This window comes from Orcinus orca, chromosome 14, assembly GCF_937001465.1.
Source record: "Orcinus orca chromosome 14, mOrcOrc1.1, whole genome shotgun sequence".
NCBI classification, from domain to species: domain Eukaryota; kingdom Metazoa; phylum Chordata; class Mammalia; order Artiodactyla; family Delphinidae; genus Orcinus; species Orcinus orca.
The window spans coordinates 5759209-5775104 of record NC_064572.1 but is presented as its reverse complement, the minus strand read 5'-3'; positions in this window follow the sequence as shown (position 1 = coordinate 5775104).

The following is a 15896-nucleotide window of genomic DNA, read 5'->3' as shown; positions in this document are numbered from 1 at the left end:
TCTTCTATCCTTTATATGTTTGAGATTTTCCCATCTAGAAACCATATACATCTATATATTTTTTAAAAATAAAACCCTGTTTGAATGTATATCAAATTTATTTTTTATGTTTTGAGTGAAGATGTAAATACTTTTTAAAGAAAACTAACTACCCAGTTTTTCATCACCACTTATTGTATGCTCCATAATGGCTTCTATTGACTGTAATACATTTATCATATAGGCTCTCATCCTAGAATCTACATTTAGGGTAACGCTAGTCTCAGCTACGAATTGGCACTTGTCATCTACCTCGACAAGGATTAAATCATGTGCTGGTGCAGCTGCTGCAGCCGCTGACCTTCAACACTCCCTGAAAGGAGTTCCGGGTGGAGAGCAGAAATGAGGCACTCTGTGCTCGGGGGAAACTGGCAGGACAACTCTTCAGAGAGTTAGATACTTTCAGGAGAAGATTTTATGAGCCCAATTCTTGTATCCCCTCATATCTAGAAAAACACTAAGATCTTTCATGGTGAGGTCTGCTCTCAAGACTAGCAGCAACCTTCGCGAGACTAACAGAAACATTCTGCAAAAAATATATGTTCTCGATTGCATATACTCCCCATTCACCAAAATCACATATATACTGATCTTCCCCCCTGCCTCTTTGGAGTAGATTCTCAGAGCTCTCTGAAATGCAGTCTCCTGGGCTATACTCCTCATTTTGCCCCAAATAAATCTGAACTTGCCACTCTCACGTTGTGCATTTTTTTTAAAGTCGACAGTAGTTTACCATTTTCTGTATTAGAACCACTCTCTTAATTTAGCTTTATATATATAATTAGTAAGGCACATTTCACTCATTCTCTTAAAAAAAAATTCTAGCTTGACTTTCAACTAAACCTTAATCACTTTCTTAACAACATACTAGGATTTTGATTGGAAGCTTATTAGAATTAAAATCGAGAAAGGTAGATCTCTCTATAATATTTGGTGCTCTACAGAATCATGGTATTTTCTCTCTTTTTTTTTTTTTTTGGTCTTTTTAAATGGTATTTTGTAAATTTGATTTTTTTCTACTTATTCATTCTCTATATTCCTTTAAAATACGTTTATTTTAAATTTTAGTTGCTTTTTTATGAAAGAGATTTATACATATGTTTTCTATACCTTAAAAGTAGAAAGTCAGCTGTTTTGTGCACTCTTTATGATTCTTGTCCATTGAACTGTTACATTTTTAAGGATTTTCAGTGCCGTTTCATTAACTATTGGGAAATCTCATAATTTCTGAAAATGTCCTTTAGCATTCAACAATTCATATATTATTAATTAGTATTTTAATAAGATAGGATTTTAAAAATTGGGGTATAGTTGCTTTACAATGTTGTGTTAGTTTCTGCTGTATTGCAAAGTGAATCAGCTATATGTATGCATATATCCCCTCTTTTTTGGATTTCCTTTTCATTTAGGTCTCCACAGTGCATTGAATAGAGTTCCCTGTGCTATACAGCAGGTTCTCATTAGTTATCTATTTTATACATAGTAGTGTATATATGTCAATCCCAATCTCCCAATTCATCCCACCTCCCTTTTCCCCCCTTGGTGTCCATACATCTGTTCTCTATGTCTGTGTCTCTACTTCTGCTTTGGAAATAGGTTCATCTGTACCATTTTTATAGATTCCACATATATCCGTTAATATACGATATTTGTTTTTCTCTTCCTAACGTACTTCACTCTGTTTGACAGTCTCTAGGCACATCCATGTCTCTACAAATGACCCAATTTCATTCCTTTTACTGGCTGAATAATATTCCATTTATATATGTACTACATCTTCTTTATCCATTCATCTGTTGATGGAGACTTAGGTTGCTTCCATGCCCTTTCTATAGTAAATAGTGCTGCAATGAACATTGGGGTGCATGTGTCTTTTTGAATTATGGTTTTCTCAGGGTGTACGCCCAGTAGTGGGATTTCTGGGTCATATGATAGTTCTATTTTTAGATTTTTAAGGAATGGCCATATTGTTTTTCATAGTGCCTGTATCAATGTACATTCCCACCAACACATAAAATTGGTGTGTGGTTTTGTTTTGCACCATTTATGTCTGATATCAGGGTTAAATTATTTTCACAAAATACAGATTTCCTCTATTCTTCTATTCTTGATTCTCTGAAACTAGTTGTTACTTTTGTAGTCAGCTGTTTTTTGTTTTTTTTACTTGTATAACCCATACACGATTTTCAGAAGTAATTGTTGAAAAACTTTATGTGCTTTCTAGCTTATTTTTCTTTCATTTTAGTTGTTTTAAATATTGCTCTTGAGAATTCATATTTTTCCAGAAAGTAGTCAATTTCTTAAATATTCTAATGTAGTTGCAGTATATATATATATGTGTGTGTGTGTGTGTGTGTGTGTGTGTGTGTGTATCTGACCTGGGGTCTCACACAATGTCCCTAAATCCCTTGAAGTTTCCTGGGTGATAGAAGTGGGGCTTTTTTCTATGTTTTTTAAAGTGTTAATTTAAATTCTTTTTTCTGGTAGGAAACGATTACTTGCATATCACTTAGGCCCTTTAAAGTCTCATTTTTAAGGTTTGTTAGTGCAGTTCTAGAGTATCCTAGAGTATCCTTTATTCTAGGGCTTGTGATTAGTTCCACTTCTAATATGCACAATTTCTGGTGTCTTAATTGAATGCCCCATGTATTCAAGGAGGTTTCTTCACTCTGGCTGGTGAGGATTCTCAGCCATACATGAACTTTGGAAATTATTTAATGTACAGTTCTCCAGTAATTGTTCTTTCTGCAGAAATTGTTCCTTCCCAGCCTTGTGAAATTTCACCTGTGTGTGCTCAGATTAGTACTCGACAGAGACTCAGAGGGATAATCAGGCAGTGGTGGAGGTCTCTCTCTGGGTAGCTCCTTCCTTTTGGTTGCCCTGCCACACAAATTATCACCCCCTGGGCCTCCCAACTCACTGTGTTCTCTCCCTTGCTCTTCTTTTGGAGTCCCTTCCTCTCAGTTCACCTGTAATTTCTGGGCCACTGAAAGTATTTGCATCTAACTCTGTCTTCTCCTGCTCCTATGTAAAGTCTCAGTAGCATCTTCCCCTGAATGATGACCATGGATGAAACCTAAATCCTCTTCTCCTTCCCCAGCTACTTTAAACTCCCCTCTGGATGTCTCCTCTCATCCAGGCTCAGTGAGTCAGAATCATCCATGATCCATTTTTTCATACTCAACAAGATGTCTGGCCATGTTGAGTGTTTCTCCAGTGGAGTGGGTTGAGCAATGATGGACAAAGAGAGATGAGCAGACAGCAGTTAGAGACCATGTCAGGCTGTGGTGGGCATGAGAATGAATGACACTGCTAAGAAGAGGAACAGATTATAGAGAAGTCACAAGGGTAGAAGAGGTTGGAAAATGTTTTCAAATACAGATCGGGGAGAAATCTGGTAGAGGAGAGGTTGAATTTATAATAAAATAAAGAGAAATGACCACTTCTAGGTTCCTCAGAAAAACTCAGTACCTGCTATCTTACTGGTAACATCTTATCAAATGTTATTTCAGTTAGAAATACTTTAGGCTACAAATCCTTTAGAAACTATCCTATACAGATTTTAGCAGGAGAATAACATAGACCAAAGTTATGCATTGCAGCATTGTTTGTAATGTCAAAAGATGGTTGACTATTAGTGTTTATCCCAATATGGACTGGCAACATGCATTATAGTACATCATCCACTCAGTGGACTGCTTTGTAGGAAACAACGTCCTGATAGAAGTTTTTTTCCCCAGATATTTTTCAACTGAATATAAGGAAGATGTAATGAAACATTATACAACTACTTATGTATTAAAATGTGGAGTGAAGGAAAATATATATTCACATTTTCTTGTATACCCATAAAATGACACTCTGGAATGATACCTGGAAAATCAACCACAGTGGCTGACTTTGAAGACAGGGGTCCTGGGCAAGGGCGGGTGGCAGAATACAACATAAAGTATTTAATATTTATAGGTTCTTGAACCTTCTACACATATTATCAACTTCTCATAAATGTGGACATTAAATTCTTTTTAAATCTCTAAAAATTAAAAATTATAGCACGATTTCTACCAACTGAATGAAAGTCCAATTTGTTTTTCCAGAAAGATTATCCGGCTTCCCTAAAATGTCTACTCATGAGAATTTTCTGGTGGCTTTTGCTTCTTTTCTTTCACTTTGGAAGCAGTTTTCTGATTCATAATCCTTTGTGTTCTTCCTTTCAAAGAACATCTACCACTGCTAATTTTATGAATTAAGCTTGATCTAATTTTCTTACCTTTTTCCCCATTTTTCCCTATGAAAAGGCTCTGTACATTCATTATCAGTTGAGACAATATTTAGATAATTCATAAGGCTAGGAGGACAATTATTTGCCTTAATACTTGAATTCTTTCTCTGCATCTGACATATTAATAATGCCAGTAAGATATTGTATAAAACCGTTGACTTTATTATAATAAGAAACATTAGTCAGGAGACCATATCTTAAGCCTGATTGTAAAACCAGCAGCCATGTTAACAGTGAGGAGATGTGAGGGGATATTTCATGTGGAAGAGAGGAGAGCTCTCTTCAGAGGTTTAAAGAGTGTTTAAAAGCATGTAGAGCTAGGCCCAGTGGATGGATCATTTGGGAGTCACTCCCCAGGGATACATAGGAGAGAGTCCTGAGCATCTCGAGTGCTGCACAATGCGGTGGTCTGGAGTGGTGGCTGTGGACCCCTCTGTAGATCAGTAGAGAAGAAAGTTGCAGCCTTGTGTCTGTACAAGTCTGTACAAGGCGATCTGGCCTTCAGAAAAAGAAATTTGACTAAATCGCATATGGTCTCAGCTCTAATAATAAGATCTTTTCTTGAATCCTTTTCTTTTTGCTCTCAAATTCTCAAACCCGAGTAGTTATTCTGCATGAGACAATTCTCTTTTAATTCCATTCTTCAGTCTCAAATTTTGTAGCTTATCTTCAGATAAGTACCTGTCCATCTTTATTCTTTAGACAAGATAAGCAAGAGGGTCATTTTCTTAACAGACTTTAAAGGAAAACAAATACCTTTACATTTAGACTTTCTAAGGTTCTAAATGTATTTCATGTTCCCACAGTAGTATCTTCAGTCCTGAGTTTGTGGCATTTTTACCCACTTCAGAGATGACTCTGGGGAGTGAATTGGTGGTGGGACCTGACAGACCACTGGGATTTTGAACTCTTGGCAGTTAGATCTCCGTTTATAGAAGTGTTAACAACCAATGGAACAATCAGCATACAGTCCAGGGTTACAGGGATGACAGCCCCGAGAAGGCGACCTATGGATGACAGAAGAGATCGGCCTTCTGACAAGCAGTTGCATTTCACTGCGAGGCAAAGAGAAAGTGCCTGCAGATACAGAGATGCCATCAGCAGGGAGCAGGGAAACTTCACTCAGATCTGTTATCAACAAAAACGTCAGAAGTCAGTCATTCCCTGGGCTTATTTGTGCTTCCTGTTTCTGCGCTCCCTTGTGCTTCGAGACTGCTCTGCTGAGTTGATGTTCTCCTCTGTGCTTTTTCTAAATCTCTTTCTGGGCCAGGAGGATGTAGGAAGCAGAGGTGCTCTGTGGCAGATCTGCTTCATATAACACGTCTGACCGCCTTGCAGCTGGGACAGTATGTGTGCTGAGTGTCGACCTGCCTTCCCACGGGTGTGGCTGGGGTGGGACCAGAGGTCTGAATGGGGAAGGTGGTAGGGGTGCATTTGTTTTCTTTCACTCCCAGGTCAGGAGATCTTAATCTGAGGGGCTTAGGGAGCCCAGGGAGCCTGTGGCCTCCCTGAAGTCATGTATAAAATGTGTTTGTGCACAGGTTTTTATTCAAATAAAATTAAATGCCCTGGATTTACCCTTTCAGAATATTTAACACTGTTCCTAGTCTGTAGAGATCCTTGTGCACTGGAGTAGAACATAGCTGCAGTGATTTCAACACATTTCCATTGTGAACAGTACCTAGTAAATTAAGCTTTCTGAGTCAAGAGCGAGTGGTGGCTGAAAAGGTTTAAAAACATTCTATGAAGTGTCTAGAATCGGGAGGGTTTGATCTGCACTCTACTGGAACATTTTAAGGTCTAATACTTTGTTTTCCACTTGTGAGCAGCTAGGTCAAGTTTTTTTGTTCCCCCAGACAAGAAAACCTAAATATATAAAGTCTATGTGTCTGGCCAGGGTCAAAGGACAAACTAGTTTAGGGATGGTCACAGGCAGACTTTTCTCATTACCAGAAATTAAAGTGGCAAAGAGTATTTATGACACAAACCCTAAACGCATTTAATTATTGGATAATCTCGATCTACAGAGAGGCAAAGTCTCTTCCTGTGGTTATTTGTAAATACTTCATACAGATCTATTTAAATGGCTTTGTGCTCTTCTAGGATTATTCTCCCGTGACAATGGCCAGGACTTAATGCACTTATGCACAAAACTATTTAGGTTCCTGCTGGGATGTGGTAAACTGGTTAACAACAAACCAAACCAGTGAACTGTGTTTTAAACTGGTTGATGGTGCCACCTACTGTCCTCTCTGTAGAAATGAGCTGGGACTGGAACCTGAGCCTTATCTACTGAGAGCCACAGAAACTAGGATATGAAGGGGAATTAGACTCAAGTCTAATTATACTTTCTAATTATACTCTATTTAGAATGAGTTACATAAATAGTTATATTTATACCCTCTCCCCAACATTCCCAATCTCAGGTTACAGAAAATAAAACATTAGAAAATTATTTTAAATTGTGGCAGATGTAGGAAACAGTATCAGGCTATCATGTGCTTTCTGTAGATGCAGATTATCCAGTACCAAAATGCCTTTAGGGCTCTGCATCAAACATGCTCTTTGCCATTTCAACTCCTAGTGATGTCCGAAGCCCCGAGCCCCCTGAGTAGCGGCCCCTGCTGTGGACTCGACTGTATTTACTTTACACTGTGTTGAACAGATGACAGAAAATAAAAAGCTCTAAAAAGGAGGAAGGTTTCAGGTAAGCAAAAATAGTATTTTAGAATATTGATTTGGGTGTTTTGTTTTTAATGGACCAATCCATGATAGAACAGGCCCAGACGAGTTTTGAAAATAAAATGTATATTTTCTTCCCTGGAGAGACACTGGCAGCCAAGTTAATTAAAACATATGCTTTCTAGGAACTGGGCATAAATTCTCACTTAGTTTAGACAAATAACTGATTTCCAGGCTGGCTTAAACCCAGCGAGTGCTCAAGGAATGTTCTAGTGACTACTGTGCAGTGAGGGTTTTATTATTTGTGCTTCGAGTGTGTTCTGTCTCTAATCCTTAAATAAAAACCCATTCTCTTCCACATAACTTACTATTTGACTTGACTCTAGGCTGTATGACAAAACATTTCTGTTATCACATGTAAAATTGTGCCTGTGTGCGCATGTTTTAAAATACAAACAGTGTACACTCTTGTTCAAGTTCATCCTGAGTTCCAAGTACACACAAAAAAACCCCTGAATACTTCAGAGTAAAAGTACAATTTCTCATTCACACGTATCAAGGTATCCATGGTTCATTTGTATATATTCTGACAACTTAAAAAAAAATTTTTCAAATATACTTTTATTTACTCACAGATAATAAAGTTTCATTTTTACTTGTCTTAAATACTGTGTGTTGCCTTGCAGCTTGCTTTTGTCGGGTAACAGCATGACTTTGAGGTGTCACCATTTCCTGCTTTGGGGTTTTCCACTGCTATTTGAGAACACTGCAGAAAGCTTTCCACAGAACCACATAACACTGCTATAAGCATATCTAGGTTCATATTTCATTTCTATCTCTCACCTTCATGCTAATAACAATATGCATAATTAAACGTTTCTAAGTTTTTAGAGATAATTTTCTTTAAAGTGAATATAAAGCCCAGTCACCAAGCAGTTTCTGTGGTGTCTTGTCTTATTCTAGTCTCGTCTTGAATTCCTTAAAACTTTGAGGCGAAAACTTCGTTGTAAACTTTAGGTTAAACTGTAGGTTATCTCTAGCGCAGCTAATTCCATTACTGACATCGGTGGTAATAACCCGTTTTCAGATTAATGCTACTAAAAATATCTAGTACATTAATGACAAAAACAAAGTTATTACAAGTCAGTTCTTAGCATGAGGCTTTGGAAGTCCGCAAGAGCCGGGAGCTGCCTGTCCATGTGTAGGGGCTGAGGCGTCTCATCATCTCCCTTCTCCACCATGAAGGGCTGAGAGGGCTCTGACTCCGCAGGGATGTCGAGAGGAAAACCCTCCAGCCAGTTCAGTGCCCCTACACTTGACTCTTCCATGCTCGGTCCTGTCCAGACACTCACATGAGGGCATCTCAGGTGACACACTGAGAATTCAGTCCCATTTGTCTTCTCGCAGTCCCACCAGCACACTGGCTGGGTCATGAAGCTCTTTTGGGAGAGTTATAGCCTGATGGCCAGGAGAGGACACAGTGGCAGCTGGTCTGCAGTCTTTCCGAGCAAGGCGGCAACAGTTGTTTGTTTGTTGGGTTCTCTTTTCTGCATGTGTAGAATTTATTCAGCATAATCACAGGGACGTTGTAGTCATGCTGTCACACACACACACAAACACAGATATTGCACCACATCCATGTGGAGCCCAAGTGCATTCCATCTGAGACTTACTTATATGCTTTTATGTGCCACAGCCCACCTTTTATATAATACATGTTTCAATGCCAGTTGCTGTGTTGACTTTCTCAGCATCATCTGCAGACATCTTCACGACTGCAGCACCCAGAGCAAGCTGTTTTCCTTCTGCCTCCATTGCAACAATCCTATCTGCTGCAGCGGAGCAAAGCTTAGCTCCTCGAGAAGCTAAGTGTAGACACGTGATATCAACTCCTTTGAGTACAAATTTGATGGCTCCTTTATCCACCTGTTGGTGTGGAAAAAGGGTCTTTTTTTTTTATCTCTTTCTGTGTGGAATAACCTTGGGGTTGGATAAAAAGACCCTCTCTTTTTCTAAATAGAATAACTCTCCAGTCACTGTAAAGATTTCTTTCTGTTCATAGCATACCACTCTTTTAACTGGTTCCTTCTTAGGCACGATTGGATGAAGCCATAGTTCAATGCCTGGGAATGGTTTTACTTGTTCTTAATACCCATAATAGCAGGTTTTCCACTGGCTGTAGCTGAACACATTTTCTTTTTAATCAAATTTCTTGAACATGTTTCAAGGTGAAGGGGTGATGATAGGGAAGGGCCGGGAATGGTGAAAAATAGACTTAGCAAGGATCCCGCAGACCCCCTACACCTGGAAGGCAAAAGGGATGGTGGCAGCTGGTGTCGTTACTCACAGGTGACGCATCTGGATGCAATTTTCCAGCTCTGGTGAAATCTCACTCCTTCTGCTCCTTCAACTACTTCCTCCGACTATTCATATGAGCACTGAGGCAATTTGGGGTGTTCTTTGGGGTTACCACTTTCTCCCTAGGGCTGGTAGCTGAAAGGGTGGAAGTTGAGCAATAAGAAGGGACCAAGCACTCATTCTCATTGCAAGAACAGGATGGACGGGCGGCACCTGGTCTACACAGGGACGGTTGGCCATTTCTGCAGGCTCACAGGGATCAGAAGAGTGTGGGCTTCAACACTCAGGGGCATCCTCCTGAATTCCAGTACCAAGTTAGGGTCCCTCTCACGGCGCTAACGTCCCACGGGCTAGCAGACCTCTGGTGAGTGGCTGACTAACCTCGTCTGGGACTTGGAGCCTGGCTACTTTAACTAATAAATTGTTGATGAAAATAATCAATAAACAATCTATAATAGGAATAGAAAAGCATCTGATTTGAGCCAAACTGTGGACTACAGCCTGGAAGACAACCGCTAAGATAGCTCTGATGACCTGTCTCAGGTAAGCATGGTTTTCAGCAAAGTTTTATATATTGTCAGAACAAAGAACATTAAACAAGTCAGGGATACTTTCCTTTAAGGTTTCAGGGAAAAAACAAAAACAAAACAAACAAACAAAAAACAGATCAGCTCATACACAGAAAGCCAGCATGGCCTTGGCACCTGGGAAATGAGGCTTATTATTGAAGGAGCTTCAGCATTGGCGTCCCAGGAAGGGAGGCATTTCATCTTTATTTTTAACATGTACATTCTTTACTTCTGGTCAATGCACTCTTTTCTTTAATAATTAAAGCAGAAGCACAATGTATGTTTGATAGGCCACACGCAGGCTATTCTAGTATGCATAACACTCAAGTTAACTCCTGTATAAGCCAGACGACGTCCCCATACCTCAATATGTGAAAATATCTTTGTCAAAATCCTGGGTCTGGGTGGGGGGTTCAGCTTTTTCTGTTTTCTTTCTACCCGGAAGCTCCTCTTCTTGTTTCGATGGTGACTAGCAATTACTACCCTGTCACCTGTGAGAGTTTGCACACCTGGACTATCGCCTATTCCAGACACTATGGGTGCCCCACCTAGCCCGTGGAGGGGTCCTTGCTACTTCCAACTGTGGAGCAGTCTAGCTCCCAATTCCCTCTCATCACTGCTTCCCCACCGTCACATGTCAGTTTCTCTGGAAGGGAATGTTTACATGGATTTTGGCAAGCAGAGTGCAACTTAAGTGTCAACCTCTGTGACAGGGCAGAGAGGGAGCCGGATTGGCCAGATGACATAGTTGAGCAGGTGTCCGGTCCCGAGGAAGCCTTGGCTCAGCCCATGGGGGCTCTGAAGCATATGTGGCCATCACAGGTGTTGTAAGTGCCCCTCTGCACTTGACCATTGGGTGTGGTAGCCCTGAGAGGGACCCATGCATGGGTGAGGCTGCCTGAGGGGATCTTGGCTGGAAGTTGCCTGTTGATGGCACTCCAGCAGCTGGGCAGTGAGTGTTTTCTGGGCCAGAGGTGTGGGTGGCACATCTGTGTGCACCCTGTGTGGTGCCCTATATATTAGAGATGAGTAAGTGGGGAACACGTTAGAGATATTTGTCTTGTCATCTTCACCCTGCTGCACCACCTAACATGCTACACTAGCTGATTCTGGTGGTAAACAGTCATGATGATTAAATTTCTTTAACTTCATTTTGAATTATTATTGTAAAATAGATTGTTTCCTAATATTTACTACATATTCTTGTAACAAAATCTCACTATTATCAGTAAAATTAGTTTAGGTTCATTGTGAGTTGTTACCCTGGAGGCTATTGAAATAATGAGGATTCTATTTTCTCACATTGTATAATCTAAGTAGATACACGCTGTTGATGCAGGCACACAGAGGGGCACATCTGGGGGAATATATTAAACAAACGTGACATTAAACACACTTTAGGTAAAGACATCTTGGGGCCTTGGGCCAAATACCACTAAGGGATGGAGGACTTCGAGTCAGCTCTGCACAGAAGTATCCAAAAATAGCCTGAAGATACTACACAAGGAAAGCCTATTCTTTAGTTTGTCATAATTCCATCACTGGGCAAGTCTTGGTGAGTCTTTTGTTGTTGTCGTTTTGGTTCTCCTTGCAATCTACTGGTGCCACTTGAGAAAAAATTTTCAGCTGAGGAATTTTTCCTCAATCCCCTATCTCCAGAGGACTAGTGGATGTAACCGGAGACATTCTGGGTTGTCACGCCTGAGGAGATGCTAGTGGGTAGAGGCCAGGGCTGCTGCTCAACATCACAGAATTCACGGGACAGCTCCCACAGCGAGAAGTTATCCAGCTCAGAATGTCGTTAATCCCCAGGTTGAGAAATCTTGCCCTAGAGCAAGAGCAAAGGGCTTAAATATCACAAAGTGTGCCTTCTGAACTTTTTGAGCAGAGTATTGGACTAAAACCTCTATACAAAAAGTGAATAGACTTGTTGAGGTTAGTGTCACTGTGACAACTCTTGCTGAAAGTCACCCCCACGTGATACTGTACCTCTCATGAGCTTTCAGTGTAGTTGAGCTTTAAAAGCCTGACACAAGACTGGAACAACTTTGGTCTTTCTCACTTGGTCAATGCAAAACTCTAGGAGGAGAAGCTAAAAGGATCATATTATCAGGGGGAAAGCAACATGCAGATGAAACAAGCTGTGAGAGCTTTAGCCCCCACCACAGGCAGTGAGGTCTCTGGAGCTCAGCTGCAGTCACAAGCTGTGTGAAGCAGCTTAGGAGTAGATGCTTGTGCAGTTTAACCTCCTTGTCCCCAATAAATATTCATTCAATGCCTGCTACATGCCAGACACGGAAATGTCACAGCCCAGTCTCAAGCAGCACCGCTGTAAGCCTGGACACTCAGGACGTGTTATAGGTTCTGTGATAGACACCAGAAGCAGCCTCAGTTGAGGAGAGCACAGAACACAGACTAGCCACTGCAGAGGATCTAATTTGTAAACCTTGCAGCTACAAGGGTCCTGCTCACGTGTGAAGCCAAAGAAGTGCCTGATGAATGGCTGATATCCTTACACTGAGTTTACCAAGAAAAGCTGCCCGTCTGGGGGGCTGAGAGAGCAGCCCTGTGAAGGACGTGGTAGAGCTGCCGCCACAGCTGCCTGGTCCCACCGCCCACACTGGGCCAGCTTCCTCACCTCACCTCTCACTTCGTTCATCTTTTTGGCTGAATGAATACATGTCTCTATTTGACTTTTCTCTGGCATTTCTCATTTGTCTGGATGGTTAATCAATAACATTTTAAAAGTAGTCGGACAATTTTGACCATATTAGGTATTTTGCAGGTGTTTCTACCTTTAGTCCCTGTTTACTCCGCCATCTGGAATACAATGACAGCTAATAAATTTCCCAGTGACCAATCTTTGCAAATCTGAGTAGAAATTAGAAACCTCTAAAGCTGTAGTAAATTGAGTGTATGAGAACAGGCTCAATGAAGTTCTGAATATATTTAGTCATGCCAACTTTATCAGGGGAGCTTTTTTCTTATTGTATTTTTGGGCTATATCTTAAAACAATGCACAGCCTGTGCTTAGGTGGCTAGCCTTAGCAAACTACAATAGGTGCTACCATGCACACCCGAGGAAAGTCAGAGTCGCCTTTAGTTGTCCTGCACATCCGACCACCTGGCGAGGGGAGAATAACAGCAGGGAAAGTCTCCAGTGACAGCAGGTACCCAGTTATCACAGCTCTAAAAGGAGGAAGATGGGGCAAGGCCAGCTCACTGGCTTCAGGGAAGGTGCTTACGACTGGCTGTGGCCCCCTGCCAACCTGATAGCAGGCCTGAGAGCCTCAATGAAGGGAAAGAAAAGAGAGACAGGAGGGAGGAGAACAGTGGGGGAGGGTTAAATTCACCTCCAGATGTCAAAAACAAGTGTCACAGCAGAGACTGGGGAGGAGAGGGGGTCCGGTGGGAGGAGCCGGTGAAGAAATACCTGGAGGAGGCTTCCTCCCCTCTCCACTCCAGATGGGGTGCACGGGGCGGGCGACAGTGTTTGCATCCACTCTCCTCACTAAGAATGTGCGCTTCAAGCTGGTCTTGAGAACACACCTCATTCTTCACTGTGACTGCAGGTTGGGTCTTCTCTGCCCACCTCCCCCTCACATTTCACTTTGCCCTGAAGTCTTCATTTTTTCAGGCAAACAGTCTGGCTCAGTGGGAAGAGCTGAGCACCCAGGAGGCAAATCCTGACTCACAGGTGTAATATATATTCATATTAATAGCTTATTTATATTTATTAATTTAATTTATTATAATAAAATAATACTATATAAATAAATGTACATATAATGTAAATAAAATGTTAAATATGATATACTAATATTATTTTAATATAATAATATTTATTAATATATCAACACTATATGTTCATATTAATCATACATAGGCTAATTTATTTAGTGACATCCTTGGCATGAAGAAAAGCGAAGACTATAGAAATCAGAAGAACTGAGAACTTTGAAGATCTTTGAGAGAACTCCATGCCCACGATGTAAATGGAGAGAAGTATGTGAAGGGCTCCTGGCCAGGACTGCTCACAGAGATATTCTAGGCTCCTTGTTTACTGGGTCAAGAGTGAATCAGGGTGCCCCAGATGTCTGGATAAAAGCAGGAGCTTAGGGTCCAGGGGCCAGCCCCCGTGGACAATGCCTGTCCTTCTTTCACCACATTGCAGTGGCCCAGCCCGCCCGCGCATCACCTCCTCACTTACACTCCTGTGAACAAACGTTATCACTTCTCCTACACAATGAAGTGTGCGTGTTGCAGAAGAATTGGCACCTACCAAATAGTGACGAACATCTTGACACTACGGAGAGAGGGAGAAGGAGAGATAGATGGACAAATAGGTAAGCATGCCACAGTTTTAGACTATAATGTAAAATTTATGAAAATAGAAAGTAATGTTAAAACTCTTTAGCTCTCCTGCTTCCCTGGGGACGAAGTGGTTGCGAGTCTGCCTGCCGATGCAGGATATACGGGTTTGTGCTCCGGTCCGGGAAGATCCCACATGCCGCAGAGCGGCTGGGCCCGTGAGCCATGGCCGCTGAGCCTGCGCCTCCGGAGCCTGCGCTCCGCAACCGGAGAGGTCCCAAAAGTGAGAGGCCCAGGTAATGCAAAAACAAAAACAAAAACAAAAAAACTCTGTAGCTCTCAGCTTTTATTTTTACCAATGCCTTCATTAAACAATTTATGAGTCATCTAAGTACAGTAGATTCTAAATCATAAAATAGGATTTTAATTTTGAAGTACTGTAGTTTTCTACATTACCAGAATGTACCTTCAAATCACCCAATGTCTTCTTAACCAAAGCAGACATTTGTTGTATATTCAAAGACCCTGTCAGAATGTTCCCAGGAGGTTAAAGAGGAGTTTCCTGGAACATCATCTGCCCTTCCCCTGTTGCCAGAAGTAAGAGTGTTTATTAGTTTTGAGAGAGCTTGGTGAACTGGTTCAGTTCCTACACATGCAGAAATTGCTTGCTGAACAACATGCTCCTCTAGGTTCAGCCTCCAATTGAATGTGCCCTAAATCCCAAGCCACTAAGCAGGCCAAGAGCCTCGCTGTCCCATTACCCCCTCTGCTTCCACCCACCAGAGTCATGGGCCCACAGGATGCAGAATAGACTGGACTCTAGGCCGCTCGTCTCCTCCTACCCTTCCCCACTCACAGGCCCAGAGAAACCAAGCTCTTTCCCCTGACTTAAGGAGGAAGGAGATCCAGCAACAGTGCCAGGAGAGGCACATGGGAGGGGCCCCTGCACTACCAGAGGACCATGGACTCGTCATGTAGGTTTGAATGGAACATGGTAGCTGGTCTAAGAGACTCAGGACCTGACACCTATGGGACTTCCCCTGCTGTACAGACTCAGAAACCGTCTGTGGGCTGTGCGAGCTGAGGAACGGTGGGGGCACTTGGATGGACTGGAGGTAGAGGGGAGGGTTTTCCCTGTTGCAAAGCACAGGCTGTGGTCTTTCTGGGCTGGAAATATTGACAGCTCAGCACCTAATGGAGGGTGTTGGTTGGAGGTGTCCTGGTAGTAGAGTTTCTTAGGGAGGTGAGAGGAGATTCTGGGAGGATGCAAAACACCTCTGAGAGCCTTGGACCACACACCCAGCCTTCTGACCCCAGCGGTGGAAGGTAGCAATTTCTTATATTTAAAGCTGTCCCAGGTCAGGACAGCCGATTTCCCAGGGCCTGAACAGTGAGGAATACAGGTGGGTGTTGCTAATGATGAACAGTGTCCCTGAGCAGAGGACAGACGAGGGTTCCCGAACAGCCAGAACAAAGGCTATTGAGTCAGCAAGACAGTCATGAAGGGGGTGAGGCAGACACCATGCTGGAACTCACAGCAATCTTTGCCATTGAATAAGCCTCCACAGGGGAGTGAAGTGTTGGAAGAGGGAAGGGAAGATGGGGGACTGTGCGGGGCAGGCACACAGGTGAGCGTGCATGGAACACATAGAACA